This window comes from Pinus tabuliformis, chromosome 7 (genome assembly GCF_031772625.1).
Source record: "Pinus tabuliformis cultivar Carrire ecotype Pingquan chromosome 7, CPIR1, whole genome shotgun sequence".
Taxonomy (NCBI): domain Eukaryota; kingdom Viridiplantae; phylum Streptophyta; class Pinopsida; order Pinales; family Pinaceae; genus Pinus; species Pinus tabuliformis.
The window spans coordinates 2046656481-2046679361 of NC_142293.1; positions in this window are offsets into that span (position 1 = coordinate 2046656481).

The window sequence follows — 22881 nt, forward strand, 5'->3', positions numbered from 1 at the left end:
GGACAAGGGAAAGTGTATTTTTGAATTGAAGGCCACATGTGAACAAAAGGACAGGTCGACCCAAAAGAGAAATTGGATACCCATGGATGGATATAAATACAAGTCAAGTGACCCTCATTTGGACATCATCATTATGATCATTCTTATTTCTTTGGGTTTGGCTCACACGGGTCTCAAGCTGGGTCATAGAGGTTGTTTCATACATGTCTGAGATTGCAATGCCCGAAGCTTGCACATGCGTTTAGGGTTTTGATTTCCAAACGTAGACATGCTTCAGGGAAATTTCGGTTGCAAATGTAGGAACACAAGTTCATTTGTGCAGTGGAAGGGTTTTAGCTGCATGCAAATCACTCTCTGCATGTGGTTGGGAGCTAGGATTTTAATTTTATAGTAGATCGAATATTTCGTCAGTTAATCGCAGAGTTTGGCAGTTGATTGTAGACATTAACAGTTGACTGTAGGCTTATGAATCAGGGTTTTGATTATTAATATTGTTGGGTTCATCTCATGGATGTTGTTTAGTTGATTTTGGTGGATAGGATTATGGATGAAGATATGGATCATTGTACTCTCTTTTGTTGAATCATTTAATGACAATCTAATAAGAAGAAGAATTTGAAGGGGTTTTCCTTGTAGTGGGTTTTGCCCTAGTCTCCGACAAATCCTGGTGTCTCTATGTGTGAATGTTTTTCTCCTATTGTTCCTTTACATTTCGCTGCATTGATGATGATAATGTTCTTTCTATATAATTGCATATGTTGTTGAATAATGATGTAAATTTGAATAATGATATGATGTTGTGGGTTGAATTTAATATGCAAATGAAATAATGCAATTATCTAAAGCAAAGAATAATATTGCCCATAGAAAATTTAACACCTTTAAAGGTTGGTATATGAAATTTTACAAAACTAGGGTAGTCATATAAATTAAATCGTTGATAAATCCATATTCCATAATGAGCATCAAAACACTTACTTCATTATACAACCCACCTAGTTAAAAATTAAAAATACCATAAAAACTAATTAAACTATAACTTTGATTATTATTATTAAAAAATTAATATATAAGTTCCCCCAGGGGTGCAGCTTGTTGGCCATCAAGTGTATTATTAAGGCGTTCATGCCTCTGTTCAGGTCACAAGTTCAAACCTCGTCTTACTTGTGTGTTGTGCTTGGGGGTGGTGCAGTTGCACCTGGAGGTTATAGTGGTAGTCGTCGAGGATTGAGCCTGTATCATGCGAGTATGAGTGTCAGCGCGTTACCAATTCCACCGATCACAAAAAAAAAAAAACAAACAAAAAAATAATATATAAGTTAAACATTTATACATTTAAAAAAACATGGAACAAGGTTCTTATCCAAAATATTTGCCTTCATTTTACTATGGAGATTCTTAATATGTAAATGTGGGCTTTCTCACAATATCATAGCTTATCAATACCACATACCCCAAAAAAGCTATAACTCATTTCACATGAAACTTATTTTAATGCCCTTTTTTTAATTAATCAATTTAATTAAAAGGGAGAAAAAGAACATAACTACTTTAAAAAGAAATATCAACATTGGATTGTGTCTACTATTAAAAATATTCTATTAAAGTTAAACCTCTACCATCCTAATTAAATAAAATTATTGAAACCCAAAATATACCAAAAACATTATATACATATAAACATTACTAAAATACCCCAAGGAGATGATTTTGAAATTTTTAATTTAATTTATGAAATGCTCAGATTTTTAAAATTATTTTATTTTAAATGCCGCATTTTATATTGAAATGTACTTGACTGACTTTAAAGAAGAGTTTCTGGACTAATTTTATGGACTTTTCAATTTATTTATCAATTTTTTAAAATTTATTTTAGCCAAAGTGTGATATTTAACGTTTAGGGGATATTGACTTGAATGTTTAAAAGAGACTCTCGTTAGTTAGTGAGAGGCGGAGAGATTGGCTTTTGATTGATTAAGATACAGGCAATGCAAGATTGGCACCAACCAAAAACCTTGAAGAGTTTGAGGGGATTCTTGGGCCTCACTGGCTACTATCGCAAATTTGTCTGCAATTATGGTCACATTTCTAGACCCCTCACTAACCTTCTCAAGAAAAATTCATTCCTCTGGACTGATGCAATGCAAGAGGTGTTTGTGGCTCTCAAATAGGCCATGTGTTCCACTCCAGTATTAGCACTACCTGCCTTCACCAAATATTTTGTGATTGAATGTGATGCTTCAGGTACTGGGATTGGTGTTGTCTTAATCTAGGAAGGTCAACCCTTGGCTTTCACCAGCCAACAACTAAGTGGGAAACATCTGGGACAATCTACCTATGAGAAAGAGATGATGGTCATCTTACATGCAGTAGATACCTAGCAACCATACTTATTGGGATGACATTTCCAAATCCACATAGACCATCAAAGCCTCAAATATTTTTTGGAGCAACATCTATCATCGCCACAACAAAATAAATGGTTGAAAAAAATGTTGGGATATGATTATGAGATAATTTACAAGAAAGGGCATCACAATGTAGTAGCGGATGCTTTATCGTGCCAATTTGAGGATGAAAGCACCCTGCTATCAATCTCTCTTCCCAGACCAGATTGGATTGAAGAAGCCCGCAAGGAATGCTTTTCACACCCCTCTCTCCCATCTCATAAATAACTTGAGAGAAGATCCTAATTTCTCAGTTGGCTACTCTTCGAAGGATGAGATTCTTCGTTACAAGGATCAAGTAGTGATATCGTCGACATCCACCCTCAAAACTTGCATTTTGGCAGAGTTTCACTCATCTCCCATTGTCGGCCATGCAGGCTTTCAAAAGACTTATGTGCGCACTCGTCATTATTTCTTTTGGATGGGAATAAAAAATGAAATTCTTACCTTTTTAGCTGAATGTGATGTGTGTCAATGTGACAAAGGAGAAACAATCAAGTTATTAGGAACCTTACAACCATTTCCAATCCCTGCCTCCATCTGGATGGATGTTTCTATGGATTTCATTACTAGTCTACCAAAGTCGAGCAACAATTAAGTCATCATGGTGGTTGTGGAATGACTTTCTAAATATGCTCATTTTTGCGCTCTACCCCACCCATTTACCCCCACTTTGGTGGCTCAAGCTTTCATGGACCAAATCTTCAAACTGCATGGCATACCAACTTCCATTGTGTCTGATCATGACCCAACTTTCACTGGAAAATTTTGGCAAGAAATTTTCAAGCTACAAGGAACCCAACTCCAACTAAGTACTACCTATCATCCCCAAACTGATGGTCAAACCGAAGTAGTCAACAAATGTTTAGAGACATACCTAAGGGTGCTTCACTTCAGAAAAGCAACATCAATGGGTACAATGGCTACCTTTAGCTGAATGGTGGTATAATACTAACTATCATGAAGCCACCAAGATGACTTCATATGAAGCAGTGTATGGCTAACTCCCATCTTCACCTATTTCTTATATCCCTGGATGTTCTAAGGTGCAAGCAGTCGATCAACTCCTACAGAACCATGCTGCCATTATAGCTTGTCTCAAAGATAATCTCCATCAAGCTCAAAATCGAATGAAGCAACAGGCCGACCAGCATATTTAGAGCTCACATTTCAAGAAGGGGATCAAGTATTCCTTCGAATGCAACCATATAAGCAAACATCGCTCAAAGAAAAGGGCTGCCCAAAATTATCTCCCAAATTCTACGGACCTTATCAAATAATTCAACACATTGGAGTAGTAGCCTACAAGCTGGCCTTGCCACCAACTTCAAAAATCCATCCAGTCTTCCATGTATCATGCCTCAAGAAAGTGGTGGGGAACAATTGCAAAATTCAAACTAGTCTATTGAAATTGGATGAGGAAGGTTCACTTTGGCTCCAACTTGAACATGTCCTTGATACTCATGAAAGACATCTGCATGATTGCCTAATCAAGGAAGTCCTCATCAAGTGGAAAGACACCTCTCCAGAAGATGCAACCTGGGAACCAACCACTATTCTTCAATAGTTTCTGCAGCTTCAGCCTTCAGGACAAGGATGCTTTTGATGGTGGAGGGCATGTTAGGGTCCAACCATAACCCCTTTATTTATGTAATAAACCCAGTAGGGTCTAGACATAGTCATAGATAGTTAAAGAGTCAATAAAGCCCATATTAATAATTGTAAGTGGTTGACCAACATTTAAGAAAAGAGACCACAGTTAGTTGCAAACGGGCCATAATTAATAAATAAAGTGGTTAACCCATGTTATTCAAAGGACCACTAGTCGTTAAGTTATTGAAGGTCATTTATCTATAAATAGTCGCAGTTAGAAGGGAAATATCATCGAGTCTTATTTTGTAATCGAGCTATGCTCTGCAGATGTTTCCCCCTCAAAGAGGCAAGTGAACACTTCTTTTATCTCTGAATAATAAAATACTTGTTGTTTTCCTCATTTTATTATGTGTTCTGGATTGTATTTCTTTGCATATTTGGTATTCTAGAATTTCTCGTACGTCAAGAGCATAACTTGCATAAAAAGAGAAGAATCATGCACAAGATTCTTCTAGAGGAAGAGGTGGTTGAAGAGGAAGAGGAAGGAATAATTTTAGAGGCAAGGGGGGAAGACATTTTCAAGGAGAATGGTACGATATTCATTGCATACGATGCAATAGAGATGGATATGATGCTTCCACATGTAAGTTGCCTTGGGACAGAATTGCGTAGGAAAGAAATGAGGGAAAAGGTAAAACACCTGACAAAGGGAAAGGGAAAGAACCTGAGTCCCCTTGTTATGTTATGGCGCATTGCAACATTGGAGTAAATAAATACTTATTCAATGCTTCACTTGCTTCATGGAAATATGCTTGGTTGCTTGATTCCAGAGCAACTTGCCACATGACTTTCAAAAGAGATTTCTTTGAAGAATTCACTAATAATGTTGATGAAGCAGTATACTTTGCAGACAAGTCAAAACTCAAGCCATTAGGGCTTGGCACCATCAGACTCAAACTACCTGGTCTTCCATAATTTCTTCCACATGATGTTCTATACCTCCTGGAGGTGAGGAGAAATTTGTTGTCTTTGGTCCACATCTGCCAACAAGGACACTCCATTCAAATATTTGAATGCAAAGTTAAGGTCAGAAAAGCATTAGATCACTCACTTGTCATGATTGGGATAGAAGAAGAAATACTTTTGAAGCTACAAGGAAACTTTGTTCGTGCACAAAACTTTTCATACAGTTCTAATCCAAGAGGATCCTCAAAATTCTCAAAGTTCAAAAGTTTTAGATGCCTGCAAAACCAGCACCAACTCGAAGAGCTCGTCGCTGATTCTAGTTGTATATTCGGTTTTGAAAATGGCCTCAGTATGAAGGAGAAAATACACTCTGAAGTTTATGTTAAACATGTAAAAAAAAATGAGGCCTTTGCAAGCCAAGTGGCAATCTCACATCATGACACATGGCAAGTCAAAGTCAACAGTGAAAGTCAATTGGCAGGGTCAGGGCTCAAACCCTCAACCTCTGACAAAACAGTACAAAACTTTACCAACACACCACCACAGTGTTTTGAATGACATTGGCGCAAATGTTATTTTAAAATTTATTGTATTATGTATTGCGGGGTGAGTTGGTGGAGCCTGAAATATTTGGTAGGCCCGCCAACTCAAAGGTTATATATATATATCAGCGATAGCAAAGTTGGAGCGAAGTTGTTGAACCATATAACAATTGCATCTATATATATATATATATCTATCTATATATATATATATATATATATATATATATATATATATATATATATATATATATATATATATATACATATAGATATACCACCGTCGGAGTTCGTTAACCACAAAGCCACAGGTCAACCGTTGGAGTTATAAAATGTTATATATGGTATATATATTACCCACTAGGCCTATGTTAAACTATTGGTTCCAACCAACATGCCACGGGATGGGTTGTGGTTCCAACCATAACACTGTTGGTTGAAAACTATACCAACAATATATGTAGCTACCAAGAAGTAGCAGCCAATCCAGTAATAAAATGCCACCGACAGATTCCAGTTAGCCGAAAGCCTAAACTGTTGGTCGATCATTAACAACAAATGGCAGAGGGAAAGATACAACAAGTTCCTGTGTTTGAATATATATCCATTGACTTATGGTTTTAAACCACAATCTATGTTTATATATTGTAAAACAAATATATGATATATATTGCAACGAATTACTATGTTTTTCATTCAAAAGCATGGATGGTCTGCGGGTTTGACCTCAGGACCTGCCCATGGCCTTATAAAATATTTTCCACTGTACCATTGCAGAATGAGTTGTACAATGAGTTAAAAAACCAGGTTTTATTGGTGCCTGTAAATTCCTTTTTGGGCATAACTTGGCCATCCTTGGGCCTCTTTGAGAAAGGAAAGTTGCGTTGGAGAGCAGAAGTCAAGGCCTTCATTCTGACAGTAACCATTGGTGCCTACATGCACAGTCCAGAATGGCTAAATTTTATGTAAATAGACTTTTTTAGCATTCCTAATACAATGGATGCCCACTTGGAAGCAGACTTGGAGATGTAGTCCAGGAGGGACGAACTCCGTCATCAAATATCTTGTGTTTGCTTCTTATTTTCTCTATTGTTTATGCTTATGTTAATATTTCAAGCTTATGTTTTGTTGGGTTGTGTTATATTCTTTCCACGTAGTTAATAGGGGGTTTGAAGGGCACCCGTAACCCCACTTTATGGGGTCCGGGGCAGCGCCCCGGAAAATTTTGGTTTTGGACCATATGTTAGGTTGGGCGGACCCACCTATGGTTTTGTGCATGATTTTCGCACGTTTTTTGGACGCGATGGTTTTCGGTCCATGGTATTGGACGCGATGGATTTCGGTCCATGGTATTGGATGCTTCGACATGTATAAATATGTATTGTAACATTGAAAGGAACATAATGAAAAATCAAGCTGGTAGTCCCCATTTTGGGATCCAGGGAAAAATCTTTGTGCATATGTGTTTTATGGGTTATGCTCTCGCATTGTTTATTTTCTTTGTTTAATAATTCGTATGCAGGTAATTTCTGTACAGGGTTAAAACCTACATTTGGTATCAGAGCTGTTTTGGCTTCAAGGGGACGCCTTTGTTGCTGAGGGGTTTTGCTCGGGCCTGTGGTAGACCCTGTTCAGTGGGAGATCTGCGAGATCGATTCTGGTGGTGAAAGAAGATGGCGAGCAGTGGAAAGATAGAGATTGAGAAGTTCAATGGTCAGAATTTTGAGTTGTGGAAACTCGAGATGGAGGATTTGTTGGTGGATAAAGATCAGTGGATCGCGGTAGATCCGGGTACTAAACCATCGGGAGTGACCGATGAAGAATGGAAGAAGTTGGATCATAAGGCAAAGAGCACAGTACGATTGTGTGTCTCAGATTCAGTATTGCTGAATGTATCAGGGGAAGCTATGGCAAAGGATTTGTGGGTCAAGTTAGGGACTTTGTACCAATCTAAGTCTCTGGTGAATAAATTGTTCCTGCGGAAAAAGCTGTATAACCTGAGGATGAAAGATGGAGACTCGGTGACAGAGCATATGAATGCGTTTAATACTGTGGTAAGTCAGTTATTATCTGTTGATATTAAACTTTCAGATGAAGATAAGTGCATCAGTTTGTTGTGTTCTCTACCAGATTCGTGGGATAGTCTGGTTATTGCAATAGGTAGCAATGTAACTACTTTGCAGTTTGATGAAATAGTCTCAGCCTTGCTGACGGAGGAGATGAGACAGAAAAATACGAACAACTAGAATGGTGATGCCTTGTCTGTACGAGGACGGTCCCAGAACAAAAACAAAAATAAGTCATTGAGTGGGAGATCTAAATCTAGAGGGAGATCTAAATCTCCAGGAAAACCTACAAAGGTGGTATGCTGGAAATGCAGAAAGGAAGGGCACTTTAGAAGGGATTGTAAATCTAAAGCTCCTGATAAAGGAAAGGGATCTTATGATGCTCCTTCTGCAGAGGCAAAAAGCACCTCAGATGAAGGTGGGGATGTGTACTTGGCTTCTTCAAGTACACATGTAGATCATGAGGCATGGTTGATTGACTCAGGTGCATCCTTTCAATTCACTCCCCATAGAGAGTGGTTCTGTGAGTATGAGAAATACGATGGTGGTGATGTCTTCTTAGGAGATGATAGGAAGGCTAGAATCATTGGTCGGGGAAAAGTAAAGTTGAAGTTGCAAGGTGGAAGGGTTAGAACACTTCCGGGTGTTCTACATATTCCTGCATTGGCCAGAAATCTGATTTCTGTAAGCAAGTTGGATGATGTAGGTGTAAAGACAGTGTTCGAGAAAGATACTTGCAAGATGGTTCGAGGAGCACTGATATTGATGCGGGGAGTTCGGATTGGAACTTTGTACAATCTGCAAGGTAGCACTGTTGTTGATGGGTGCAATAGTTCTATGGTTCCTGAAAATGGAGTAGAAAATCTAGTGGTCTCTGGAGAGAAGACCATGTTGTGGCATCAAAGGCTTGGACATATTGGAGAGAAGGGCCTTCGAATACTTCATGGTAAAGGTATGGTAAAAGGTATGAATGATAGCTCTCTGGATTTTGATTTCTATGAAAATTCTGTGTATGTGAAGCAAAATCGGGTGAGTTTCCCCTCTGGTGGTAAGAGGACGAAACAGATATTAGAGCTTGTGCACAGTGATGTGTTTGGACCTGTGAAGGTTCCATCACTGGGTAAGTCTGTGTACTATGTATCATTTATAGATGACTTCTCAAGGAATACATGGATATATTTCCTTAAGAAGAAATCTGAAGTCTTTGACAGGTTTAAAGAATTTAAGACTCTGGTGGAAAATCAGACAGAGAAGAAGATAAAGGTGCTGAGAACAGATAATGGTGGAGAATTTTGCAGCAAGGAATTTGAAGAATTCTGTAAGAAGTGTGGTATAGCACAGTAGAAGACTACTCCATATACACCTCAGCAAAATGGAGTCGCAGAAAGAATGAACAAGACGTTGATGGAAAGGGCAAGAAGCATGCTCAGTGGTGCTGGGTTAGGACAGGAATTCTGGGTAGAGGCAGTGGATACTGCATGTTACCTGGTCAATAGGTCACCTTCATCAGCGTTGGAGGATAAGACTCCACAAGAAGTATGGACTGGTAAGAAGCCCTCTCTTTCACATCTGGGGGTATTTGGATGTGATGCATATGTACATGTCCCAAAGGAGAAACGAACCAAGTTGGATAGTAAATCTGAAAAGTGCATCTTTATTGGGTATAAGGATGGTTTAGAGGGTTATAAGCTTTGGAACCCAGTCACACGGAAGGTTGTGTATAGCCGAGATGTGGTGTTCAGAGAGGTAAAAGATGTTATTCAACATGAAGTCCAACCAAAGGAACCTGAGAAGATAGAGTTTGAGCCAAAGGAGGAAGAATCAGACTCTACAGCAAAGGAGGAATCAGAAGATGAAGAGCCACAAACTCCGGCTGTGAGAAGATCAGTTCGAGAAAGAAGGCAACCAGAAAGGTATAGTCCATCTGCTTTCTATTCAAATTTTTCTTTGTCTGTTACTGATGATGATCACAGAACTATGAAGGAAGCAGTGGATTCAGAGGATGGAAAACTCTGGAAAGAGGCCATGGTTGATGAAATGGCATCTCTACACAAAATGAGGCTTGGGATCTGGTGGAGTTGCCGGCTGGAAGGAAACCCATTGGCAGCAAATGGGTGTTCAAGAAGAAGACAAATGTAGAAGGAAAGGTGGAGAAATACAAAGCTCGGTTGGTAGCAAAAGGTTATTCCCAGGTGCCGGGAATTGATTTTGGTGATATTTTTTCTCCTGTTGCTAAGGTAACTTCTATTAGATTACTTTTATCTGTTGCTGCTGCTTTTGATTTTGAGGTAGAACAGATGGATGTGAAGACAACATTTCTTCACGGGGATTTGGAAGAGGAAATCTACATGAAGCAACCTGAAGGCTTTGCCGTGAAGGGTAAGAAAGAACTGGTATGCAAGTTAAAGAAGTCTTTGTATGGGTTAAAACAGTCACCAAGGATGTGGTATCAGAAATTTGATACATTTATACGGGGACTTGGCTTCACCAGAAGCAAAGCAGATCATTGTGTGTATTATAAATTAATTGGTGACCATGTTATTTATCTGGTCTTGTATGTGGATGATATGTTGCTGGTTGGAAATGACAAAGAAATTATCCAGGATTTGAAGACCCAATTGTCCTCCAAATTCGACATGAAAGATCTTGGTGCTGCAAACTATATTTTGGGCATGGAAATTAAAAGAGAACGGTCAAAGAGGAAGCTCTGGTTAAACCAGAGGAAGTATGTCGAGACAATACTGCAGAGGTTTAATATGCAAGATAGTAAACCGGTGAAGGTTCATATTCCTGTAGGTGTGAGGTTATCTGCTAAACAGTGTCCCAAGACACAAGAAGAGGAAGAGGACATGTCTCATGTTCCATATGCAAGTGCAGTGGGTAGCCTGATGTATGCAATGGTCTGTACTAGACCAGACATTTCACATGCAGTGGGAGTATTGAGCAGGTTTATGTCAAAACCTGGGAAGGAGCACTGGACAGCAGTGAAGCGGGTTTTCAGGTATTTGCATGGCACTAGTGATTATGGTTTGTGCTACCAAGGAAGACCAGGATTGGACAGAGTGTTGGATATTCATGGCTTTTTTGATGCAGACTGGGCTGGAGATCTGGATCAGAGAAGATCTACAAGTGGGTATGTGTTTAACCTATTTGGAGGTGCAGTCAGTTGGATGAGTAAGAAACAATCTGTAGTGGCACTATCAACTACAGAGGCAGAATACATGGCAGCCACTCATGCAAGCAAGGAAGCAGTTTGGTTGCAGAGATTGTGTTCAAGTATGGGGTTAGTACGGGGAGCTATAAGAATAGACTGTGACAGCCAAAGTGCAATTTTCTTGGCAAAGAACCCTGCTTATCATTCAAAGACAAAGCATATTGATGTTCAGTATCACTTTGTGAGGGATATGATAGAAGACAGAAAGGTGTTGCTGGTAAAGGTGGACACTTTGAAGAATACTGCAGATGCATTGACAAAATCTGTGAGCTCTGAGAAGTTCTCTTGGTGTAGAGAAGCAATGGGAATCTCATGGCTGAAAAAAAATGACTAAGTTCTCCTGTGGCCCTCTGTGGAAAGAAAACAACAAGTGGGAGATTGTTGGGTTGTGTTATATTCTTTCCACATAGTTAATAGGGGGTTTGAAGGGCACCCGCAACCCCACTTTATGGGGTCCGGGGCAGCACCCCGGAAAATTTTGGTTTTGGACCATATGTTAGGTTGGGCGGACCCACCTATGGTTTTGTGCATGATTTTCGCACGTTTTTTGGACGCGATGGTTTTCGGTCCATGGTATTGGACGCGATGGATTTCGGTCCATGGTATTGGATGCTTCGGCATGTATAAATATGTATTGTAACATTGAAAGGAACATAATGAAAAATCAAGCTGGGAGTCCCGGTTTTGGGATCCAGGGAAAAATCTTTGTGCATATGTGTTTTATGGGTTATGCTCTCGCATTGTTTATTTTCTTTGTTTAAGAATTTGTATGCAGGTAATTTCTGTACAGGGTTAAAACCTACATGTTTAAAGGCACTTAAAAGATCAATTTCTCTCATTCATTCACATAAAAGCAACCTTAGTTAATATTTCGTGAAATTGAGCAAATAGTCGATCCCGTGTTTTTTTATCATATTTTGGTATCAGAGCAAGGTTGATCATGTATAAGTAGGATATTTTCCAATGTGAATGTTGACTAGATCTAGGTTGCAAGGTGGAGAAGGGAAACTTGAAGAGTTAAATCTAGAGATTGGAAGGAGGAAAGTCTCGCAAAAGATGGTAGGTTCATATGAAGGAGAAGCTCCTGAGACAAAGAGCGAGGAGAAATTTCAGCAGGTGTTCCTTAATATGCAAAGGATGAATTCAGAACTTTATGAAGACAAGAAGACTAGAGATGCAACTTCATCTTCTAAAGGCATGAAATTGAAAAAGGGCAAGGAAAAAGCTGATGGTAATGAACCTCCTTCTCCTCCATCTTCCTCTTCCTATTCTTCCTCATCCTCTTATCATTCCAGTTCAGATTCAGACTCACAAAATAAACCAAAGAAATCTCCCTTTTTGAAGCTTGATGTTAAGTTTGAATTACCAATATATGATGGTGAAATGAATCATGAAAATTTAGATAACTAGATAAAACAACTTGAGGTGTATTGTAGAATTCAGAATATTGTTGATGAATCTGCAAAAATTCAGTTAGCTACACTTAGAATGGGGGGAACAACTTTGATTTGGTGGGAAAGTAAAAATCAATCAGATTTGAAGCATAAAGGTAAAATTATCTCTTCATGGTCTAACTTTGTTAAAGCTCTTAGAAAGAAATTCTATCCTTTAGGATATATGAAACATATTGTAATGGATTGGTAGCATATAAGGCAAGGTAAAGGACAGAGTGTGCAAGAGTTTACACAGGAATTCAGGAAAAAGGCATTAGCACTTAATAGTCCATTAAACACATGGGATAATTTTTGAAAGTATATTGGAATTTTGCATTCTTATTTGCGACATACATTTCTTATGTTTAATCCAACTGACTTTGATGAAGTGTGTGTACAAGCCATTCATATTGAATCAAGTGGCAGACCTTTCCAGACAAACTTTTCAAAGAAACCATTCAAGCATTCAAAGAACAATGATTCCAAAGAAGGAAAAGGGAAGAGAAAGTTGAAAGAGGAAAAATCGACAACAATTAAGAAAGAAGGAGAAAGGACTGCTTGTACTCATTGTCAGAGGGTTGAACATGATGACTCCAAGTGTTGGAAACTTCATCCAAAACTTAAGCCAAGAAGTTCCTTAAGAAGAAGGGTGAGATGAAATCTAATGTTGCAGTCCAACAAAATTTGGGATCTGACTCCGGTGATGAAAAGAAGATAACCACTATGGGTCTGACAGGTAATCCTTCTAAATCTGGCTCTAGTTGTACTTGTTCTACATCTTCTTCAAAATCTAATGATGTGATTGAAGAAAAGAAGAGAGTTGAATTGTTTAATATCAAGATTATGTCCAAGCACACTAAGATAGATAAATTATTTGATAGTGGATCACATTCAAATCTAATACTTGAGGAACTAGTAAGGAAATTGGGATTGGAAACTAACCATCATCCAAAATTATACCCTTTAGGATGGTTGAAAGAAAACAGTCAGATGCAAGTCACAAAACAATGTCGTTTAAGGTTTGCAATTATAGCTAAATTTGTTGATGAAGTTGATTTAGATGTGATTCCTTTGGATATACGTGGAGTTGTGTTGGGTAGTCCTTATCTTTATGATCGAGATGCCATATTTCATAGAAAGGAGGATAAGTATCATCTCTTTAAAAATGGAATTGAATACATTGTCAAGGTGCACAAAATGAAGACAATCTTGGATTTAATCAATGTAAATCAAATGAAAAGACTCATAAATTCAAGTAAAAATTATGTTCTCATGTTTGTTAAAGAACAACCTAAAGATAATTATGATGCTTTTGAAGGGTGTGATTCTAAGTTTAAGGAAAAATTGGTTGAAATAGTAGATTCTTATAAAGAATTGTTTAAAGAACAAAAAAGTCTACCTCCTAAACGAGAAATACAACATAAGATTCAATTAAAATTTGATGCCCCTTTTTCGAATATTGGCATGTATCGTACGTCGGTCATAGAAAATGAAGAAATTAAGAAACAAATTCAAGAATTGGTTGATAAAGGCTTCATTAAACCTAGTTATTCTCCATGTGGATCATCGATCATATTAGTCCCTAAGAAAGACGGAACTTGGCGAATGTGCATTGATTTTAGAGCCTTAAATAAAATCATCATTAAGAAGAGGTATCCTCTTCCGAGAATAGATGATTTGCATGATCAATTAAAGAATGTTGTTTACTTTAAAAAACTGGATTTAAGAAGTGGTTATCATCAGATTCGTATTGCAGAGAATGATATATGGAAAACTGTAGGAATATACAGGGTACGTTCCTTAGATAAAACACCAAGGGACACTGCTCACAAATAGATCACAGATCAACACACCAGTACTCTTGACATGGTTAAAACCCTGAAAGAGGGAAACAGTCCACGGCCTGAGCCAGCGCGACCACTTCAGACAATTTATTAATGTAAAAGAAAGAAAATTCACATAAGCTTCTCTCATGAATGGTCACCTTATAAATGACTCTCTATGCTCTTTAACTAGAGATCATGGACCAATCAGGTGTTAATCCATGGATCAAGTGTCAGTAATACCGAGGAGAGAATGAACCGTTTGATCACTTCATGTCTAGAACATATCGTGACCGTCGGATTGTAAGTTACAAAAGTATAAAGTAAAGAAACACACTTTAGCTAACTCTACACTAGACCAAGTTACAATTAATTATTTCCTATGTGTCGAAATATCCTAACATCCCACCTTAATAACAAATTGGGATAGGATTGAAGGATGTGCAAATAAGACACAATAGGAGAAGGAAGGAAGCATTAGAGCCTATCTCCCCTTAGTGACAACTTCCTAAACTCCAACCATAAATTGAAGTTTAGTAAACTTCACCTCTATGAGAGCCTTTGTGAAGATGTATACAACTTGATCATCAGTTGAACAATATTTCACTTCAAGAACACGGTCATGAATGAGATTTTTGATGAAGTGCATGTGTAGTTCAATGTGTTTTCTACGTTGATGTTGGACTAGATCTTTGCATAGTTGAATGGCACTTTGATTATCACACCAAAGTGTAGTCGGATGTTGCTGCTAAAAGCCAAACTCTGACAGTATCTGACGAGGCCATAGGGCTTCCTTACTAGCTTCTATGACGCCATGATACACTACTTCTACTAAAATGACACTTTGTTTCTTGCAAGCCCATGTAATAGGTCCAGAACTAAGAGTGAAGACATAACCTGCAGTAGACTTCCAATGATCAGGGTCACCAGCCCAATCAGAATTAGTGAAACCAACCAATAGAGAAGATGCTTCTGCACTGTAATGAATCCCAAACTGAACTGTACCTCGAACATAACGAAGTATTCTTTTAGCTGATTTCAAATGACTTTCATGTGGGTGTTATAGACATTTTTGTGCCTCACAGCTCTAAGCATGAAATGTCCATAAACCAAGGGCTCCTAAGTCCCTAAAAGTGTTGTTCTAACTCCTAAAGAAACAAGGTCAACAAATTACAGCTTCTCCCAGAGGTTCTCCACCAGAAACTGCTCAGAACTAGTCAAATCAGGATCATTTCAGCTGCTCCACTAGCTAGATGCATTGCAAAGTACCCAAATACACTGGCTAGGTGCGTTGCAACGCACTTGAATGCACTACCACGGTGCGTTGAGCGGGAAATGACAAGTGGCAGAGTCATGCCACGAGGTGGAGAGACAATGGAAGCTTCCAGAATCTTCTCCAATGACACTTGCCTCACTGAATTCGACCAGTGATGAGTAAGAGGCTCTCAGTCTCCAAGTGGAAGCAAGAACTGACAGAGAGAGGCCACTAATCAATTCATGAGCTGACTCATCCTCTTTTCATACATCTATATATGGATCCCTCACCAAGAGATCCAGAGGCTGGAATTTTGTACATTGCAAAGAATTGTTGTTGGTTTTGAGATAGATATCAGAGTATTGGGTGATTTATGCTTTGTTGGAGGTGAAGAGGGGATTCTATGCTGGGAGGTTGATGCTGGATCAGGAATCATCGGTTGTAACTCCTCCTGGATCTTCTTGTTTTATCAATAAAACTATTTGAGTTTCTCCTACATGCTTGTATATCATTGATGTTTGTTATATTTGTATGTTTAGCTTAAATCTGATCCTAAGCTATTTATGAACATAAATACATGTCTTTGTGTAGTTTCTTTCTTCTGTGATCTTACAGGAACTTGGTGAAGCTGGGCAAGTAAGGGAGTAGGTAGCTGGAAGCTGTCAAAGAGGAGAGAGATTGGATCAAAGGACTAGCGCAAGACACAGGTTGGTTCATCCTATTCCTCTTCGTTTATAGTTCATAAAGGAGAATACAAGAGTAGTTTTCCCTGTTTGTTTCTGAGGTCACTGTCACAACTCAGTGGGATAGAGTCATTCTGAATAGACACTTTTCCCGTTAACAAAATGGTGACTCCGCTGGGGACCGTGTCTAGTTAGTTTGTTTGTGTTTCTCTTGTTGTTCGTCTCATAAACTTAGAAGTAGCGAATCGAACTGCATTTGCCATTAACAAATGCAAAGTAGACATCTGTTGCTTCAATCCATTCACTGGATCTGTTTATGATTTGAACAGTTGGTTCACAAATGATCTGATTACCCTTTGTGATAGCTCTTAAACCTCTTTTAAATCAACCCTCTGATTGTGCATTACTGATTGCTTTTACTCGGCCAAAAACCATAGATTAAACTGCAAACCGTGACCCAGAACCCAGATAGAATTCTCGTTTCTACCCCAGCGCAGGTGCTGTGAAGAGTTCCTGCATTTCAGCGCAGTTCCCGAGAGGGCAACCTGCGTTGCAATCCAGTTTCTCTGTGTACCAGGTGCGTTGATCAGCTTATCCCTGTGCAGCTGAGGTTCTTTGCTCATCTTTTCCAGTGTTGCCTCTGATTTTTGCAACCTGTGATCAATGTGTGTGTCTGTTTAAAAGCCCCTTTTCTTTGCCTTAATTCCGCCTCAGTTGTATAAAAGAAACTGTATTTGTTTTTGTGTGTTTGTTGCGTCATTTACAGTTTCCCATTGCAAAAGTAGAATAGTCATACTGTCGTCCTTTGATTTAGATCTGTCGTAAGTGTCGATTTTGATCTTAGGAGAAAGTTTATTTGCTGTTGACAGTTGATTATGCTTTTACTTTTGCCTTTGGCTTGAATTTGTGAATTTCTAGTGTCGAAACAAGTGTTTATTTCAAAATCATAAAGTGTCGTAATCGTCTCTACCTTTTGATTTCGAAAAGAAGCTTGTTTGTGTTTTTCACTTGAAAACGAATTCAAATTTGTACAACAACTTTCTTTTTAGGCATCAATATTAAGAAAGTGAAAAACAAATACATGCACATGTGCATTTGCATATTGACAGTCTGTTTGGCTTGATTTAGGAAAAGTGCATTTACAGTGTGCTCTTTGCTCTTTGAGAAAAGATTGTGTCTTTCTTTTCCCCTTGTAGCTAGGATTTTCATTGCTGAAAAGAGATAAAAGCTTGCTTATCATCTTTAGTTTGCATTTTAGGAATTACATCTACATCTCGTGGTGAACCCAAAAGGAAAACTTCATAAGAAAGATCAACCTAAAATAAATTCAATGAACTTAACAACGCTTTGTAACTTAACGCACAACATCTAGAGGTCTAGGCTAGAGACGTATTCCGGCGTCGTATAGCCTGGTAACTGTTGTCCTCATTGATGGTTGGGTGATTCCTCCACTTTGAGACGATAAGTGCCAGTACGGACTTGTGCTCCCACGTACCGTCGAGTATATATTGGGAGACCCCTATAGGCATAAAACCTTTATCCATAGGAAGCCGTTTCGGCCACCCTACTGATCGCAATGCACCGAACACAGCATTCGGGAAGATTGACTGTCGTACCGTAAAAAGTATTTTGCAGTTTTGCGATTGGTTTGGTACTCCCTCTACCTAGACCTCCAGAGTAGTCCCTTTTGTTCCTTTTCAGACTCCTTAATGGAAAAGGTCCATCTGAGCACTTGTCACTTGAGGCTCATTAAAAATCGAAGGAGACTAGAGTCATCTTTTGTTTTTTCTCGACTCTTTAAAACTGAAAAAACAAGTTGTGTCAAAGTGTGTTAAAATTTATTTTAAACGAAACATTCATCCCCTTTTCCTACGTTGATCTTCGGGTTGAGAAAATGGAGCCTACCAACCAAGGAATTCCCCTTGGTGGAAATCCTAGTCCCTTCTCCTCTTGGGGAGATATTGGTACGCCCCATATGGCCACATTGTCGCTTCCAGGACTGACAATTGGCTTGCCAGTATGGCTCTTCTCAACCAATGTCGTTCAGAACACCACTATTCCTGAACAATCGAATCATCAATTAGACGAGTCCAGAGTTACCCACAGCCTTCTACTTCCTCTCCTCCTTCCTCTTCGCTTGACGAGACTGGTAAAGCTAAAAGCCAAGTTCCTAAGGAGAAGAAGGAAAAGAAGAAGAAAGAGAAAAAGAAGAAGGAGCCAAAGGCGAATGGGGGAAAACGAGTGTCGTCTAACGAAAATCCACACACAGCACCGACCAGGCCTAAATCGCCATGTGTCATTTGCAAAGGAGACCACTTTCACAGAGATTTTCCTTGCATCCCCAGGATACTAAGGGACTGGTCTCCTCGTTTGCACAATCCGGTGTCATCAACCTCTGGAGATCATGTTGAAAGCACACCGTCAACTAGTGAAAGTGAAGCCCCAGGACAAAAAGGGAAAGCTAGATTTCCTTGTAAACTGTGTGAAGGCAACCATGCCCTCCACCGTTATCCCTTCTTAGACGAGGCTAAAAGAGTTTTGGATGATCATCCAGTTTCACTGTTACGACTTCCTCCTGGATATAAAAAACTCTTGCCGAGTCCGTCACTAGTTGAGAATCCAGCTGGCCCGCTCAGGTGGTCGGCTGAAGCATCTATCATCGAAGATAAACCAACTGAATCCATACCAGACGAAAGTCAAAAGGTCGAGGCGGCAGTTGACCCGGTCTTGCCTTCAGAGGTTTTATCTTCGAATGATACAGTCACTAAAGAGAACAAGGATGACATCGTCCAAATTCTCTTCATCAACACAGACTCCGACGAACATGGGGGCAATCCACCCATTCCTTTACCGCAGGAAGGAAGTTCGTTAGAGCCATACTCGGCCGTCTACTCGGTCCCACCTCCAAGCAACCTAGTTGTATCCTTCGACTAGAATCAACTAGGCAGACCCCGTTTGCCAGCAAGCATACCATTCCAAATTATCGTTCAAATATATAGAATGGTCATGGCTGGTACCATCATAGATGAGGGGGCTCCTGTGAGTATCCTTTCCTCTATTGCTTGGAAAGCGCTTGGTTCGCCATTGCTATTGCCTGAAATGAGAAATCTGACAGGCTTTGATAAAGGAACCAGTCGACCTTTAGGTATCCTTCCCGATGTGCCCGTAACATTGAGAGGGAAGACAGTTCGCATGAACGTCATGGTCGTTCAAGGACCCTTGGATTATAACCTACTCCTTGGACGAGACTATATTTATTGCATGGGAGCCATTGTCTCCTCACTCTTTAGAGTAATATGTTTTTCGCACGAAGGAAGAGTGGTCAAGCTCATGGACCAGCTTTCATTTCCCGGATCACGCATAGCAAATAGTCATATACCACCCCTAAATGGTCTCTTCACGCAAGAAATGTCTCAATCCCCAGTCCATCCTCCCGATAAGTGCGAGTAATTCGGAGGGATATGACTGAAACCCAGGGGGCATGCATTCTGGTCTGCTTCGGCAGGAAAACTTCGGGTATAGAGTAGGTTTCCGCGGGAGAATATGACTAGTCTGTACCCCGTCCGTGATTGGAAGAGGGGTTATTCTAGAATAAGATTCTCTTGTCAAAGTTATGTGAGTTGGCGGGCATCGTCGCTCACCTTTGTTTATTTCGAGCAACATCGCCGAAGAAGTGTTTTTTTTACACCGTAAATAGAACAATCTTTGGGTAACCTGTAAGAGGTAGGCCTCTCCTGATAGAACAAATGTTTTGTCTGCAAATTGAGGGGTAACCTTGAAACTCTGTTTTATACCTGGGGGCATGCAAACCTTTTGGAATGCAAACGAAGAGTGACTATTTATTTTTTTAAATTTATAGGACCTCTAACCCTTTAAACTCGTAGGATTGGTCGTTTCCTAACTTGCATAAAGAAAGGATGTGGGGCAACACTTGAAAGATTGTCGCTTTTATATGAGACATTCTTATCATATGACTGGATTAATCAAGCAGTTTTAGCGCATAGTTCAAGCTTGTTAAAAAATAAACATAAGACCGAGCAAATGTTTCCACCCGCGTTTAAGCTCGTTAAAAAATGAACTATCCCCCGGTAAATAACCACCGTGAATGAAGCATTTGCAGCCATTAAAGCCTTGGTCGTGTTTGCACCATCACCTCCACTTTTCATTGGCCGATCATTCACCTCCATTTGATTGTTTACCCATTTTGAGGAACAGCTGCAAAGAGTGATTTCACTAGCCATCCTTGTGACACTGCTGTGATTGGAAAATTCCAAACCTTACCTGGAATCAGCTGCTACCCTTTTTATCACTCGTTCCTCAAAAGACGAGTCTTCTTTAAGCTCTTTTCTGACTCGTAAAAGATGAAAAGATTGCCGAGTTTTGGCCTTCCAGCTCGTTAAAGCGACGGGAAGTGCTATCCCTCCTCTAGATTTTAATCTTTTTTGACCTGAGGGATTATTGCACAAAAAGATCGAGCGCTTGTTTTATTCGGCTCGTTAAAGCGATCGAAAATTCATCCCTTCTGTATTGTTTTATACTTTTTCGGACTTAAGGGATTAGATGACAAAAAAGGAATTTTGGAGTTACCTTTACGTACCTTTTTAGACTCTCTAAAAATGAAAAGGACTGAGTTATCTTTGTTGTTAGACTCGTTAAAAAGATTAATAGCGACAAACTTGTCTTTAGGTGAGAACGAGTTTCACTATCGCTAGGCTCGTTAAAACATAACGATGGGTTTGCCCGAAGGGAAAATTATAGAACAAGCATATGTTATCCTCCTCAAGCTTGAAAAAAATAAAGAGGTACTGGTCAGCAATGACTGGGGAAAAATTGGGAAGAAAACTCAAAGAAACTTTATTGGTAGCAAGTCGCTCTTGAACATGACACTTCCACTCCGTGCCTGAGTCGGGTTGGGTTGTTTCATTCACCGGTCACATCACCATGGTCATGCCATGCCATCCACATTTGGGGTAAATGCTACCAATCCATCACATAAGTGTCGCCGACATGTTCAAGAGAAGTCATCCAGAGAAGTCACCCGTGTCCCATCCACTACCATACATTATACTTCATTCTTTCATGACCGCCACCCTGAACCATATATCACCAGATCGTTTTCACCTCCATCAAAATCATTTGCTCCGTTCCATGTCATTGATGTGGGATTCATTAAGGCCCTCCTTTGACGGATCACTTCTTGTCGACATCAGCTCATTATCCAAGAAGTTGATCTAGGAACAACCCCTTCAGTACTTTGAAGCTTGCATGCCTCAATGGCAAGTTTCTCACTTCCGGCGACAGGTATACATCAATGACCTTCGACCGAAAGATTTTGCGTGGTGTTCGACGCCAAGTCCTTTATTCACACCACGTGAATTGTACTGCAGTACCTTGAGGGTCATTATCATTATCGGTGATTCCTCTCGCGCTTGTTAACAGTTTACATCATTGACTGGTAATCAAGCGATGTATTTCCATGTTCGACTTCAAAACATTTCTCACATGGATCGACTTGTACTTCGAGTGAAGATCGGACGAGATTGAATACCCCGGATCTAGTTTCATCCATCCGGGCTGCGATATATATTCAGGAAAAATAAAGGCATTGAAATGTACAGCATTGCAGCACAGATAATCATCCTACCAAAAGGATGATGACTTCATCAGAATCATCAGTCTACCATCAGATGATTGTCTGTCCTATGTACATGAAAATGAATTTATAAAGCTGAGCATGGGAATGCCTGCCTCAGCTAGATCATGAAAACAGTATGAAGATAATGTATTGTATTGTATCTTATTACAGGTCTCCTCCCCAACATTGAAAGAACTTCGGACCCTCCTAATAAAGCATTTCACCCGATAAACGGCCTCATACTTTAGGGGGCAACTGTTATAGACATTTTTGTGCCTCACAGCTCTAAGCATGAAATGTCCATAAACCAAGGGCTCCTGAGTCCCTAAAAGTGTTGTTCTAACTCCTAAAGAAACAAGGTCAACAAATTACAGCTTGTCCCAGAGGTTCTCCACCAGAAACTGCTCAGAACTAGTCAAATCAGGATCATTTCAGCTGCTCCACTAGCTAGCTGCGTTGCAAAGCACCCAAATACACTGGCTAGGTGCGTTGCAACGCACTTGAATGCACTACCACGGTGCGTTGAGCGGGAAATGACAAGTGGCAGAGTCATTCCACGAGGTGGAGAGACAATGGAAGCTTCCAGAATCTTCTCCAATGACACTTGCCTCACTGAATTCGACCAGTGATGAGTAAGAGGCTCTCAGTCTCCAAGTGGAAGCAAGAACTGACAGAGAGAGGCCACTAATCAATTCATGAGCTGACTCATCCTCTTTGCATACATCTATATATGGATCCCTCACCAAGAGATCCAGAGGCTGGAATTTTGTACATTGCAGAGAATTGCTGTTGGTTTTGAGATAGATATCAGAGTATTGGGTGATTTATGCTTTGTTGGAGGTGAAGAGGGGATTCTATGCTGGGAGGTTGATGCTGGATCAGGAATCATCGGTTGTAACTCTTCCTGGATCTTCTTGTTTTATCAATAAAACTATCTGAGTTTCTCCTACATGCTTGTATATCATTGATGTTTGTTATATTTGTATGTTTAGCTTAAATCTGATCCTAAGCTATTTATGAACATAAATCCATGTCTTTGTGTAGTTTCTTTCTTCTGTGATCTTACAGGAACTTGGTGAAGCTGGGCAAGTAAGGGAGCAGATAGCTGGAAGCTGTCAAAGAGGAGAGAGATTGGATCAAAGGACTAGCGCAAGACACGGGTTGGTTCATCCTATTCCTCTTCGTTTATAGTTCATAAAGGAGAATAGTTCATAAGAGTAGTTT